The sequence below is a fragment of the Taudactylus pleione genome, unplaced genomic scaffold (assembly GCF_031769625.1).
Source record: "Taudactylus pleione unplaced genomic scaffold, aTauple2 ptg001086l, whole genome shotgun sequence".
NCBI lineage: Eukaryota > Metazoa > Chordata > Amphibia > Anura > Myobatrachidae > Taudactylus > Taudactylus pleione.
Window position 1 is genome coordinate 161,038 of NW_028285487.1, and position 13,423 is coordinate 174,460.

Below are 13,423 nucleotides of genomic sequence, written 5' to 3' on the forward strand. Positions count from 1 at the left end.
ACCTGCATTCAGTTACAGCTCATCATATCTGCATTCTGTTTCAGCTCACCATACTTGTTAAATGGACTGTTCCTGCCTGTCACTATCTGGACATTTTCCCATTAACCCCCACTACAGTTATCAAGTGCACTTTAGTGCTATACCTGGACTTTTCATTTGCCATTCCCATGTCTTCTAAGTCACCTATTAAAAACCCCACTTTTTCATTTGTCTGCTTCTGTGTCTGCTCCTATCACCACCCCGGGTCCACAACAAATTCAGAACCTCACAATTACATTCCTGCCCTCAAGACTGTGCTGGACTAGACTCTTAGGTAATCGTCCCTACCCATCTTGACATTATCACCGGACCAAAATAGTAATTACTTTTGATATTTCATGGAGCCTGGGCAGAATCCTGCACAAATTCTGGCAGCCCAGATTCAGGTGCTCACTCAAAAAGTGCAGGAACTTTCCCTCAACATTGAGGAGACTCGGGCTGCACCTGCCCTTCCCACTATTTGTGAGCCCAAATTGAACTTGCCCGACCGATTTACAGGGAATGGTAAGGACTTTCTGAACTTTCGAAAAAGCTGTAAGCTTTACTTTAAACTCAGACCTGTCTTCAGGCTCCGAAGTTCAGCGAGTCGGGATAGTGATCTCTCTTTTACAGGGAGACCCCCAAGCTTGGGCCTTCGGTCTTCCTTCCTCTTCAACTGCCCTACAGACTGTGGATGCCTTTTTCTCTGCTCTGGGGTTGCTTTATGATGACCCAGACAAGGCGGCCATGGCAGAGGCTAGCCTTCGGTCTCTTAAACAGGAGAACAGGGCAGTGGAGGATTATTGTACGGAGTTCCGGAAGTGTGCTGTAGACTCGGGATGGAACGATCCTGCTCTTCGGAGTCATAACCGATGGGGCCTATCGTATCAGATAAAGGACATCCTGGTCCAACATCCCTCTGCAGATACCCTGGATGATCTTATGAGTCTGACAATTCGCATCGACTGATGCCTCCGAGAGTGCAGGTTGGAGAAGAATCTGCCTCCATAAACTCCTCGTTCTTCCCTTTGGAAGCCTGCTGGTGAACAGGAGGAACCCATGCAATTGGGGGCTTTCCGTCTCCCTGTTGAAGAGAGACAAAGAAGATGCACCCTGGGACTGTGCATGTATTGTGGGGGTAAGTGTAATGTGGCTCAACTTTGTCCTGTCAAGTCGAGAAAAGGCAAGGTCTAGATGCTAGTGGAGAGTTGCATCTAGGCCTTGCATCCATCTATCCTAAAACTTCAGTCCTATTCTCCACTACACTGAAGTCTTCTTTTGGCCAGGTCGCTGTATCGGCCTTCATTGATAGCGGAGCCGCAGATAACTTCATGGATTTATAATTTTTTGAGACCTTGGGGCTTTCTCCAGAACCTTTGGGTACCTCGGTCGCAGTAGTTGGACTAGAAGGCAAGGATCTGTCTTCCGTTCCTATTTCCTACCGGATGCCTCCTATAAGTTGACCATTGTAGCATTTCATCGGAAAGAACTGTCCTTTCTCCTCCTACAATGCCCATTGGCTCCCGTGGTACTGGGCTTGCCGTGGCTAAAAAAGCATAGTCCCATTATCCACTGGAATACTGGAGAGATTCTACAATTGAGATCCTCTTGCCTCGTTCATTGTTTGTCTCGTCCAGTTCGTCTTGCTGCTGTCATTCCGTCTGAGACTTCCATGATCCCCGCTCCTTATCGTGACCTGGCAGAGGTATTTTCTAAAAAGAAGGGCAATGTTCTTCCGCCACATCGGTCCTTCGATTGTGCCATCGACTTGATACCTGATGCCAGACTACCCAAAGGTAGACTATATGCCTTGTCAGTTCCTGAGACTAAAGCAATGCATGAATATATCCAAGACTCTCTTAAGAAAGGATTTATTCGGCCATCCAAGTCCCCGGTAGGTGCCGGCTTCTTTTTTGTTAAAAAAAAGATGGATCTCTCTGACCCTGCATCGATTTTAGAGGACTGAACTAGATCACCATTAAGAATGCCTACCCCTTACCGCTCATCTCAGTTTTGATTGATCAGCTACGGGAGGCCTCGATCTTCTCAAAGATTGACTTAAGCGGTGCTTACAACCTTATCCGCATTCAGAAAGGAGATGAATGGAAGACGGCTTTCAACACTTTAGAATATTTGGTTATGCCCTTCAGTCTCTCCAATGCCCCAACTGTCTTCCAGGACATTATCAATTTGGTCTTGAGAGATGTTCTGTGTGTCTTTGCTGTTGTCTATTTGGATGACATCCTTATTTTTTTCAAATCCCAGGAACAACAACAACAACAACACGTGAGGCTGGTTTTGCAAAGACTCCTGGATAATAGCTTGTATGCCAAGTTGGAGAAATGCGAGTTCGAGGTAAAGGAGATCTCCTTCTTGGGTTACATAATCTCCTTTCATGGGTTCTCCATGGATCTGAGTAAGGTGAAGGCTGTCCTAGATTGGAAACAACCCACATCGTTAAAGGCCATTCAGCGGTTTTTAGGATTTTCTAATTATTACCGCCGATTCATCAGATCCTATTCCACAATTCTTTTTCCCATCGAGGACCTGACCAAGAAAGGGGCAGATGTCGGTAATTGGTCTCCCAGAGCCGTTCAGGCTTTCAATTTCCTCAAGACAGCATTTGCATCCACTCCAGTCCTCCGTCATCCTAATCCCAACCTTCCCTTTGTGATGGAAGTGGACGCCTCTGAGATTGGAGTAGGAGCCATTCTTTCTCAGAGGGAATTGGAGGACAATAAACTTCATCCATGTGCCCTTTTCTCTCGGAAATTTCAGTCAGCAGAGAGAAATGATGATGTGGGCAACCGAGAGCTTCTTGCCATAAAGTAGGCGTTTGAGGATTGGCGACATTAGTTAGAAAGAGCTAACCATGTTATTTCTGTGCTGACGGATCATAAAAATCTGGCCTATATTGAGTCTGCTAGGAGACTGAATGCTAGACAGGCGCGATGGGCCCTGTTCTTCGCATGCTTTAACTTTATCATCTCCTTTCATTTGGCCTTGACGAGAACCTTGGCAGACTCTTTCAAGCGGTGCCAATTTGAAGCTCCTCCTGAGATGCCTCCAGGATTGATTTTTGTTCCGTAAGTCTCGTAAGGCAGTAATTAAGGAATTCCACTCGTCCAAGGCTCTGGGACATCCAGGCATTTCAAGACACTTGAACTGCTTTCTCGCTCTGTCTGGTGGCAGTCCATGTCTCAGGAGTTTTTTGGCAGCTTGTGAGGTCTGCTCTAGAAACAAGACCCTCCGTACCACTCCTTCTGGTCTGTTATGTCCATTACCAACTCTTCTCAGACTTTGGAAACATATCACAATGGACTTTCGTTGTGGATCTTCCATCATCTTCCCGCTGCACGGTCATTTGGATAATTGTGGACCACTTCTCCAAGATGGTACATTTTGTTCCTCTCAGCAAGTTGCCCTCAGCCAAAGAACTGGCAGTTATTTTTGTTCAACATGTTTTTAGACCTCATGGACATCGTCTCTGACCGTGGTACTCAATTCGTTGCTCCGTTCTGGAGGTGCTTCTGTGCAGATCTGGGCATTAATGTCAGTCTGTCTTCAGGGTATAACCCACAGTCCAATGGACAGATGGAGCGGGCCAATCAAACTCTGGAGCAGTACTTTCGTTGTTTTATTTTCAAGTGTCAAAACAACTGGGTGTCTTTGTTGCCGTTCGCGGAATTTGCTTACAACAACTCCTGCCACTCCACCTCCGCAGTGTCTCCGTTCTTCTGCAACTTCAGGATTCATCCAAGAAATAATTTTTTTGAGACTTCGGCTTCCACCACTTATTCTCCTTCATCTGTGTTCAGGTTACGTGTAGTTTGGTAGAAAGTGCATCAGTCCCTTCTTCAAGCTTCTGGTCTTTCCAAGTTCTGGGCAGACAGACAACGTAGGCCTTGTGGTCTCAAAGTGGAGGATTTGGTCTGGTTGTCCACCAGAAAAATAAACCTGCATCAGAGGTCACAAAAGTTGGGACCCAAGTTCACTGGTCCATTGAGGATTATTTCTCAAGTAAATCCTGTGGCTTTCCGTTTGACTCTCAAAATCAATCATTTTTTTTCATTGTTCTCTCCTGAAACCGGTTTTCCTCTCCACCAGGTTTTCTTCTAAGCATTCAGTTAGAACGCCACCAATGCTTGTCCAGGGGCGCTAGGAACTTGTTCTTGAAAAAATCTTGGACTCCAGAATTTCTAGAGGTGGACTTCAGTTTCTTCTACATTGGAAGGGGTATGGACCAGAGGAGCGTTCCTGGGTTCCTGAAAGATCATTACATGCTCCTATCCTGAAGAGAAAATTCTTTAAAGACTTTCCTGACAAGCCAAGGTTTAGGGATTCCTTAACCCCTCTCTAAGGGTTGGGGGGGTTCTGTTAGGATCTGCAGTTAGCAGATCATATTGTGCTCTTCTCATGTGGCCAGGTGCACTAATCTGTCATTAGGGAGGCTTGCTCTGATTGGGCCCTGTGTCTGTTAAATTGCAGCCAGCCCTTCACTCCATGGCGGTGATAGCGTTCACATGTTTCCAGTTGTGGTCAGTCTCCTAAGTATTCCAGTCGAGCTCCAGTACTCCTGTTTGTTTTCCAGTCACTTGCCATTTGTGTCATCCAGGCGGCACAGTCAGTATACCAGCTACTTGCCGTTTGTGTCATCCAGGCGGCACAGTCCATATACTAGCTACTTGCAGTTTCTGTCATCCAGACGGCACAGTCTGTATACCAGCTACTTGCCGTTTGTGTCATCCAGGCGGCACAGTCTGCCTACCAGCTACTAGCCATTTGTGTCATCCAGGCGGCATGGACCGCACACCTGCGTCCTGAGTGCGTTATTCCACGTGCTGCTGCTTGTGTCAACCCGGCAGCACAGGCCGCACTCCTGTGTCCAGTGTGCGCCTTCTAGTGTACTGCCGCCAGTGTCATCCCGGCGGCACTAGATGCACCTCAGTGTCCGACTGTGCTACCTTGTGTACTGCAGCCAGTGTCATCCCGTCGGCACTTGGCGCACCTCAGCGTCCAGAATACACAATCTTGCGTTCCACCGCTAGTGTCATCTCGGCAGCATTTAGCGCATCCCAGCGTCATCTTGCCAAGCATTCAAGGCCGCATCTCAGCCCAAAGGCCACATCAAGCCAAGATTACCAGCCCTCAAGGCTGCTACTCAGCCCAAAGGCTGCATCTCGGCCCAAAGGCCGCATCAAGCCAAGATTACCAGCCCTCAAGGCTGCCACACGAGTCTTGGACTATTACATTCCTGCCCCCAAGACTGTGCTGGGCTAGCCTCCTAGGTAATCGTCCCTACCAATCCTGACACTGATGGCCGCCCATTCTTGCCTAATCGATGCACTGACACTTGCCTGCTGCCATTCCCGAGCAAGCTCTGCACTGGTGGAGCCCCGATCCCCCAGCTGAATCAGCTATAGGAGACGGACCTGGCGCTTGCTGGACCTTCTTGGGCATCCTGAAGCTTTCTTCACAACTATAGTTGATTTAGGTGCAATTTTACTAGCAGCAATATCCTTGCCTGTGAAGCCCTTTTTTGTGCAAAGCAATGATGAGTGCACGTGTTTCCTTGCAGGTAACCATGGTTAACAGAGGAAGAACAATGATTTCAAGCTCCACCCTCCTTTTAAAGTTTCCAGTCTGTTATTCTAACTCAACCAGCATGACAGAGTGATCTCCAGCCTTGTCCTCGTCAACACTCTCACCTGTGTTAATGAGAGAATCACTGACATGATGTCAGTTGGTCCTTTTGTGGCAGGGCTGAAATGCAGTGGAAATGTTGTTTTTGGGATTAAGGCCCTGATTCAGAGCCGGACGCTCTGAGAGAGCGCTCGCTCTGAATCAGGGCCGTCCTTCCTGATTTTAGAGCGGCCTCCTGGCCGCTCGCATAGCTGTGGGTGACTCCCCACAGCTATAGCGAGCGGCCGAAAAGATGGTCGTGATGGTCAAGACCATCGCGACCATCGGGCTTGCGACGCGAGAGGGTCTGAATTAGGCCCTAAGTTCATTGTCCTGGCAAAAGAGGGACTTTGCAGTTAATTGCAATTCATCTGATCACTCTTCATGACATTCTGGAGTATATGCAAATTGCCATCATAAAAATGGAAGCAGCAGATTTTGTGAAAACCAATACTTGTGTCATTCTCAAAACTTTTGGCCATGGCTGTACTATTGGCAGTGGTATGGCAGAGTAGTTACACACCAGCAGATGCCCTGAATCAGTGAACAGCCCAGTACTTAACCAGCGGGGTGGTTTATTCAGCAGTAATGGGATTTTTTACAGCCGTACTCACATATATGCATACACAGACTGTCAGCATGGAGCAGAGCTTGAGCGGAGTGTACAGGTCACCAGCTGGTAACTGTATGTGGGTAGCGGTGCAGGCTGCAAGCATTTTCAGCAGTGGTAGCAGGATGGAACACGCAGTAAAAGCAGGGTCTCTCTGGAAGTAAGTGGGACACGTCCCTTTCCCACTGTGGCACTATAACACAGTGACAAGATAGCTTAGCACATGCGCAGAAGTACAGACGGTTGCCTTCTTGGTTAAGGATTGAAGACTCCCTAAAGGAGCTAATTTGAAGTATGCACAGAAGCACTTTGTGGCTTCAACACGTCTTACAAATGTGTCCTGAATCCTGATACATCTTTGCTCATAGCGCGCCATACAGGCTTCTAAGTCACAACATGAGAATAGCGCAGCATGGCCCGGTAAGGTGCAGTGAGACTTGGCAATATCCTCGGCATGCAATACACAGCTTCACCGCTGGGTGGCCAGTGCTCCACTGATTAAAACTACAGTGGTGAATAATACAGTGGATGGATATGGCACTACAGAATACAATAGTACAGTAAGCCCTGACAGACGGGCCAATCACATACTGTACAGTGCTGCACAGTGTAAATAGTGTATTTAATACAGTATACAATATTGTAGTAATTCTGTAAAGCAGGCTATTTTATGAAAGACGGGAAGCAGTCGGGAAGCCAACGGATGAAATCCCGACCGCCGGCTTCCCGACTGTCTAATCCCGGCAAGGTACTAATGACATGCATCGAAATCCTGATGCCTGTCATTAGACCTATGCAGGGAGCCCGACACCCGGCTTATCGAGCGAAGGTAAGCCAAGCGGGCAGCCACGCGGGGGGTGGGTTAGGTTAGGGGACTCCCGGGGGGGACTTAGGGTTAGGCATCCCCATGGGAGGTTAGGGTTAGGCTAGGGGAAGGAGGTAGGGTTAGACACCCCCCCCGCGAGACTTAGGGTTAGGCTGCGGCGAAGGGAGGGTTAGGTTTAGGCACTAATAGTGCGTACACCCTAGACGATATGCTCCCTGGGCGATATCGTCTAGTGTGTCCCCGGCAGGTGTTCTCAATGTTGTTCATGACATTGAGCACACCCACTGAACGATATTATTAACGATATCGTTCAGCGCCGGGCTCTCTCCCCCATTCCATAACTTGCAACAACCTGACGACATCGTCAGGTTGGCCTGCATGTTAACTCGATGAACGATGATGATGATCGACCCGCGGGAACGCGCGTCGTCGTTATCGTTTCTGTTAAAAATGGACGATAAAGTGGACGATTGAACGATAACGATATCGTTATCGTTCAGTCGTCCACTTTAATCGCCCAGTGTGTACGCACCATTAGAGGGGGGTTCGGCACCCCTAAGGGAGGGTTAGGGAGTAAAAAAAAGGTTAACGATACTTACCTTGTGGCCAGCGGTAAATCATACTGATTCCTGAAAGACTGCCTGTACGATTATGGCAACTTCGGCAGTGATGTGCGGCAGGCACTCAGTGATGGCATGCCTTTACCACAGTACATGAAACCATCGATGGTTCACAGCTAATGGTTTCATAACATCGATGTAATTTACCAATTGTACCATCGATTGATAACCTACTAATGGCCATCCCTACAAAGCCTTCCAGCTCCTATTCTAACCCACTTCCTCATGCTCCTTCATCACTGTCTACCCCAGTGCTCGAAGTGGGAATCCCCCCCTCACAAAACTTTTACGGATTTAGATGTGTTTAATTTTAGATGCTTTTAACACTATGTAACAGGATATGTTGAATAAACTTTGCTCACCTCCTGTGTCTGTCACTCTCCTCATGTGCCCTTATCTTCATCACCTCTGTCAAAGTCAAATAATTGGATATGATCGCTTACAATTGTTATCTGACGATATAGTCTTCTAAGGTCGGGTGACTTGTTACGAGGACGCTACTTTGCATCGCGCAATCCAATGCGCACAAATGCGACATCACACACATACGCTGATGCACATAACGCATACACATATAAATGTATATATACATATATACATACAGACGTTCATATGCGTATGCACATACTTACACATAGACGCTCATCTGTATATATTCACGTACATGCACATATTTGCTATTTCAATACACAGACGAACATATGCGAACGCATACATATAAAATGGTTCCCACACATTATAGATAATAACCAGAGTTATTAAAGGTATTTGTTAGCTAATAATTATGATGTAAGATGTACTTAAATGAGATCTAGCGTTCAGAATATAGTGGACATGTCATGTCTGGTATCATACTAAATCCCTGTTTATTTGCAGACATCCGTTTCTATCGGCAAAGAAGTCGCATCATGCGTCCGCTAGTTATGGATGACAGGGAGTTATTGGATAGAAATGTTATGACTTGCATGCAGTGTTATAGTCAGTATTAACCAGTTGTTTGGCGGGAAACTACACAATGTGACCGTTGGAGGATTGAGCCATACCCCTGATGACACCGTATGAACCGACCAATGACCAGATTGACCAGAAGCAAGAACCAATGAGAACCTGTCAATTTGTCTCTTTGTTAACTCTGAAACCTGTAAGGTATATAAGCTGTGTGCTGACCTCAGTGTATGGGACATCTTCTATGCCCCCGCAGGCTTCTGGATTGATGACTGTATACTTGGACCAGTGCGCAAGCGTATGTATCGGCTGTACTATTTTCATTGCTTTTTACTCTAATTGTTAAATCTTACATCGTGTTACTTTTTGTGCTTTAGAACCACACGATTGGACGGGAAAGCAATTCTTTCTTAAGCGACTTGCAGCGCTAAATAGCGACTAGCGACTTATAGGAATCAATAGATGGGGGCTCGTGCTTGAGGTTCACGCTACTGGGAATTACGCAAAACGACCGGGTCTCGGTTCCTCAACAAAGGTGGATGACGCGTCACATACGGGTAAGAACGCAATGTGTTTAAAGCCTGTTTTGTACTCTGTGTTGTGAAACCGAATATCCATTTTTGTGTGATCTAAGGAACGCTGATTAGAATCCAGGGAAAAGAGAGAAAAGTCAGTTTCTTTTATTGTCACTTTTGTGCTGCAATAGGCGATTCGCAAATAGCGTATGCGTCTTCCCTACAATACTGCCACATGTTTAAGTAATCGTTTTGATAGTCTTGTATCACTTGTTAAAACCTCTGAATAGATATTGTCACGGAGGGAAAGCATTTTTCTGGCCAGAAAACAAAGGTATATGAATGTGAACGTGTTCTTGTGATGTGAAAAGGAAAAAGAAAAACGGAGGTTTTTGCTTTTTGAACTGTTGAAATAGACAGGGCCGGTAAGGTGTCCAAGAGGCAGGTTGGGCAGCCGAAGCAGTACACATAGCAGGTATAACTGGGCGATAAAACGCAGATTGTTTTCTCGGCCGAACCCCCAATAGTAATCGCAAAGTCCATTGATAAGTTTTAGTGTCTCTGGGCAATGCGATCAGACCGCATGGTGTAAACCGTGATTGTGACTTGGGGGTCGTGGGAGGAAATCACTGGCAAGGGTAAGTGTTATTGGAATACTTAAATTCTACCAGTGGAGAGTAACTCAAAGTAGGAAGCGGTCAGACAAAGCTTGGTATAATTTGTCCGGAGAGCAGAATAATTGCATAGGCTATTTTCTGTTTCCTCGTTGTGCACGCTAACGGAAAAACGCTTAGCGGTCGGCGGTGCACAACGGGTGGAAGTGAGTGGACGCAGCTTGTTTAATTCGTCCACCGGTCGAAATCTCTAGCGAAAGTAGCCAAAGCGTTGTCCCAGATGGGTGCTAAGCTGTCGCTAGGGATGGTCGATGAGGTGCTGCTTATGAATGGGCCGATTGGATCGGCAAGGTATATAATGAATGTGAAGTATGGCGCTTATGCTACAGCGTACTGCGACATATGGGTCAAGATGACCAAAGAATGTATGAAACCCTTTCCCAAAGTTGGCAGTTTCGATTCAGAGGTACTGAGTAATGTTAGAGATAACATATGTTTAGTCAAATCTTTTAAAAGGAGAATAAAGTATAATGATTGTTGTGGCTGCACGAGGGGAACACGTGGCAAAATTGCGCGCTGCAAAACAGCGTACACACGTGGCAAAGTAGCACGCCACAAAGCAGCGTACTCATGCCGCAAAGTAGCACACCGCTAGGTAGCGTACTCACGCTGCAAGGTAGCGTTACCGCGCATAAAGGAGATAGCGCATGCACACCTCCGCCGCCATATGCGGTCGCAGGTGAAAGTACAGCCGATACCAAAAATGAAAAAATCGTATTAAGTAACTTGTACCGTTTTAAGTCACCTTAAGGAAAATGCAATTGAAGAAGATGATGAACCTGCTGTAATTTCAGCCATTGCACATGCTGTTAATATATTAGATGTTCCACAGAGAGGAAAGGCAGCGATCCAACCAGCAGGGGCAGCAGCTGAAATTGGTGAGACTAGTGGAGACCGTAATAGGAGAGGTAACATCCATAGTACCGAAACAATAAGTCCTATTGGTAGGTGTACATCCTGTCCGTACAATTGCAGTTCCCAATTAGAAACCAGACAAAGATGGTGTAGTTCCCATCAGGAATGTAGCAATGCATTGTCAATGGACGAGAGCAGAACTACATTCAATTATGTCAGACTTCCCAGTTCCTAGGAAAGAGCCAAATGCCAGAAATTTGTTAAAGATTTAGGTAATGCTCATGAGCCAACTAATAAAGATTGGCGAGTGGTGTTAAGGGCCTGTCTCCCTTCCAATACTGATGTACAAAAGTTTATTGTGGATTGTATTCTGGAGGATGAATACTTAACGGATGAGGATAACCAGGTAAATATAAAACGTATAATCACGCAATTGGCCATATATTTTCCAGTGGTAGTGAACTGGAGTAAAATCTTCACTATTAAACCAAAGGATAGTGAATCTGCAGCAGATTATTTTGCCAGCGCGCTGCTAGCAATAACCCAGTACACAGGGATAGCAGATATTAAAGATGATGTAGACAACAGGGAAGTAGCTGTTACGGTACTAATAGATGGTCTCAAGGATAATCTAAAGACCAGGGTGCAAACCTCTCTACCTAACTGGAGAGGAATTACTGTAGATACACTTAGAGAATCTGCCATAGAACATGATAAGAACATTTCCAAAAAGAAAGAGGCACAGAGTGAGAGGTTAATGGCAGTGAGCATTCAGGCTTTAGAGGGATTCCCTACACAGTCACATAACTACAACACATACCAGCAACGAAATTATACAGTAAGGTGTTATAATTGTAATAAAGAAGGACACCTAAAAAGGGACTGTAAAGTGAGGAGTTGGGGCCACCTAAGAAGGGAACACCTAGGTACACTCAGAAAGGGCACTCGCAAGATTCAGGGAATTTCCAGCGGTTACCCGCTCATATAGTGGCAGCCAATGCTCTGCTGGAGGATGATAGTCAGTGCTAGGGGTCAGGTCATACCTTTAGTCTACAGCCAGTCAGGTTAACTGAGAATACTAGGGAAGAACCTACAATGACAGGTGATATATCTGGTACTAAACATACTTTTCTTGTAGATACAGGGGCGACCAGATCCGTGATAACTTTACATTTAATTTACAGGTTACCAACAAAACCATAGCAGCAATGGGAGTAACGGGGAGGGTACAGCATTACCCTTTGACCAGATCTGCAGATGTTACTATCGGGCACTGTATAGGGGCACTGTATAAAGGGGGCTGCTACTGGGTTCTCTGTAGTAAGGGAGCTGCTACTGGGGGCACTGCAAAAGGGACACCATTTAAGCCTGGGGGTACTGCATAAGAGACCAGTCTGGGGGCACTACTTCAGCCTGGGGGCACTGCATAAGGGCAAAGCTAAACTACAGGGGGCACTGTATAAAGGGCACAAATACAGGGGGCACTTTTGACTGAGAGCCAGTGGGGGAAGCAGCCTGAGACCTGTCGGGCTGGATTGGTAAGGGAGATACCCCTTTTCCCGGCGTGCGCATAATTACGAAGGCCCCCACCCGGCTGGAAAAAAATTCTGGGGAGAACACTGCTCCCTCCCTGTGTATATACAGTCCTTCCCTCCCTGTGTATATACAGTCATCCCTCCCTGTGTATATACAGTCATCCCTCCCTGTGTATATACAGTCATCCCTCCCTGTGTATATACAGTCATCCCTCCCTGTGTATATACAGTCATCCCTCCCTGTGTATATACAGTCATCCCTCCCTGTGTATATACAGTCCTTCCCTCCCTGTCCCCCGTGTATATACAGTCCTCCACTTCCTGTGTACTGTCCTTCCTTATATACATATATATACATACATACACAACATGTAGAGGGGCACTCACAATTCCACAGAATGTACTGCTGGGGTGCCTTCCTTAGGATAATGCAGCAATACAGTGTCCGTATGTAACAGGAACAGGCGGCACTCCACGGACTCGGTACATAGAAACAAATGACTTCATTGCCAACGTTTCAAGACCATTAAGGCCTTGTCGTCAGGGCCTTAATGGTCTTGAAACGTTGACAATAAAGTAATTTGTTTCTATGTACCAAGTCCGTGGAGTGCCGCCTGTTCCTGTTACATATGGACACTGTATTGAGATATATATATATATATATATATATGCCCCCACACGTTTGGTGCACAGGGGCCCCCAGAAACCTTAATCTGGCCCTGAGGAGATATATATATTTTTTTTTTTCTCTGGGGGCAGATAGTAATACCACCTCAGCCTGTGCCTGGGGTGCGTGCCTGGGATGTGTGCCTGGGGTGCGTGCCTGGGGTGCGTTCCTGGGGTGTGTGCCTGGGATGTGTGCGCTCTCAGGCGACTGTAGGAGACTCCCTCACATGACTGTTCTGTGACTCATTCTGGAACTTCCAGGACTTAGGAGGCCATAGGCCGAGGAAAGCCTGGCTGTGCCCACTGTAGTAATATGGAGGGGTGACAGGACCATACCCTGCCTATGTCACCCTGTGTAAGGCTCATCTTGCCCTCTGCAGGACTAGCTACCTACATACAATCCTATGAATACATTCACATCACCATACACAGAGATCCCACGCTGCTATATAACAGCCACTGACAGGGCCCAGGGAA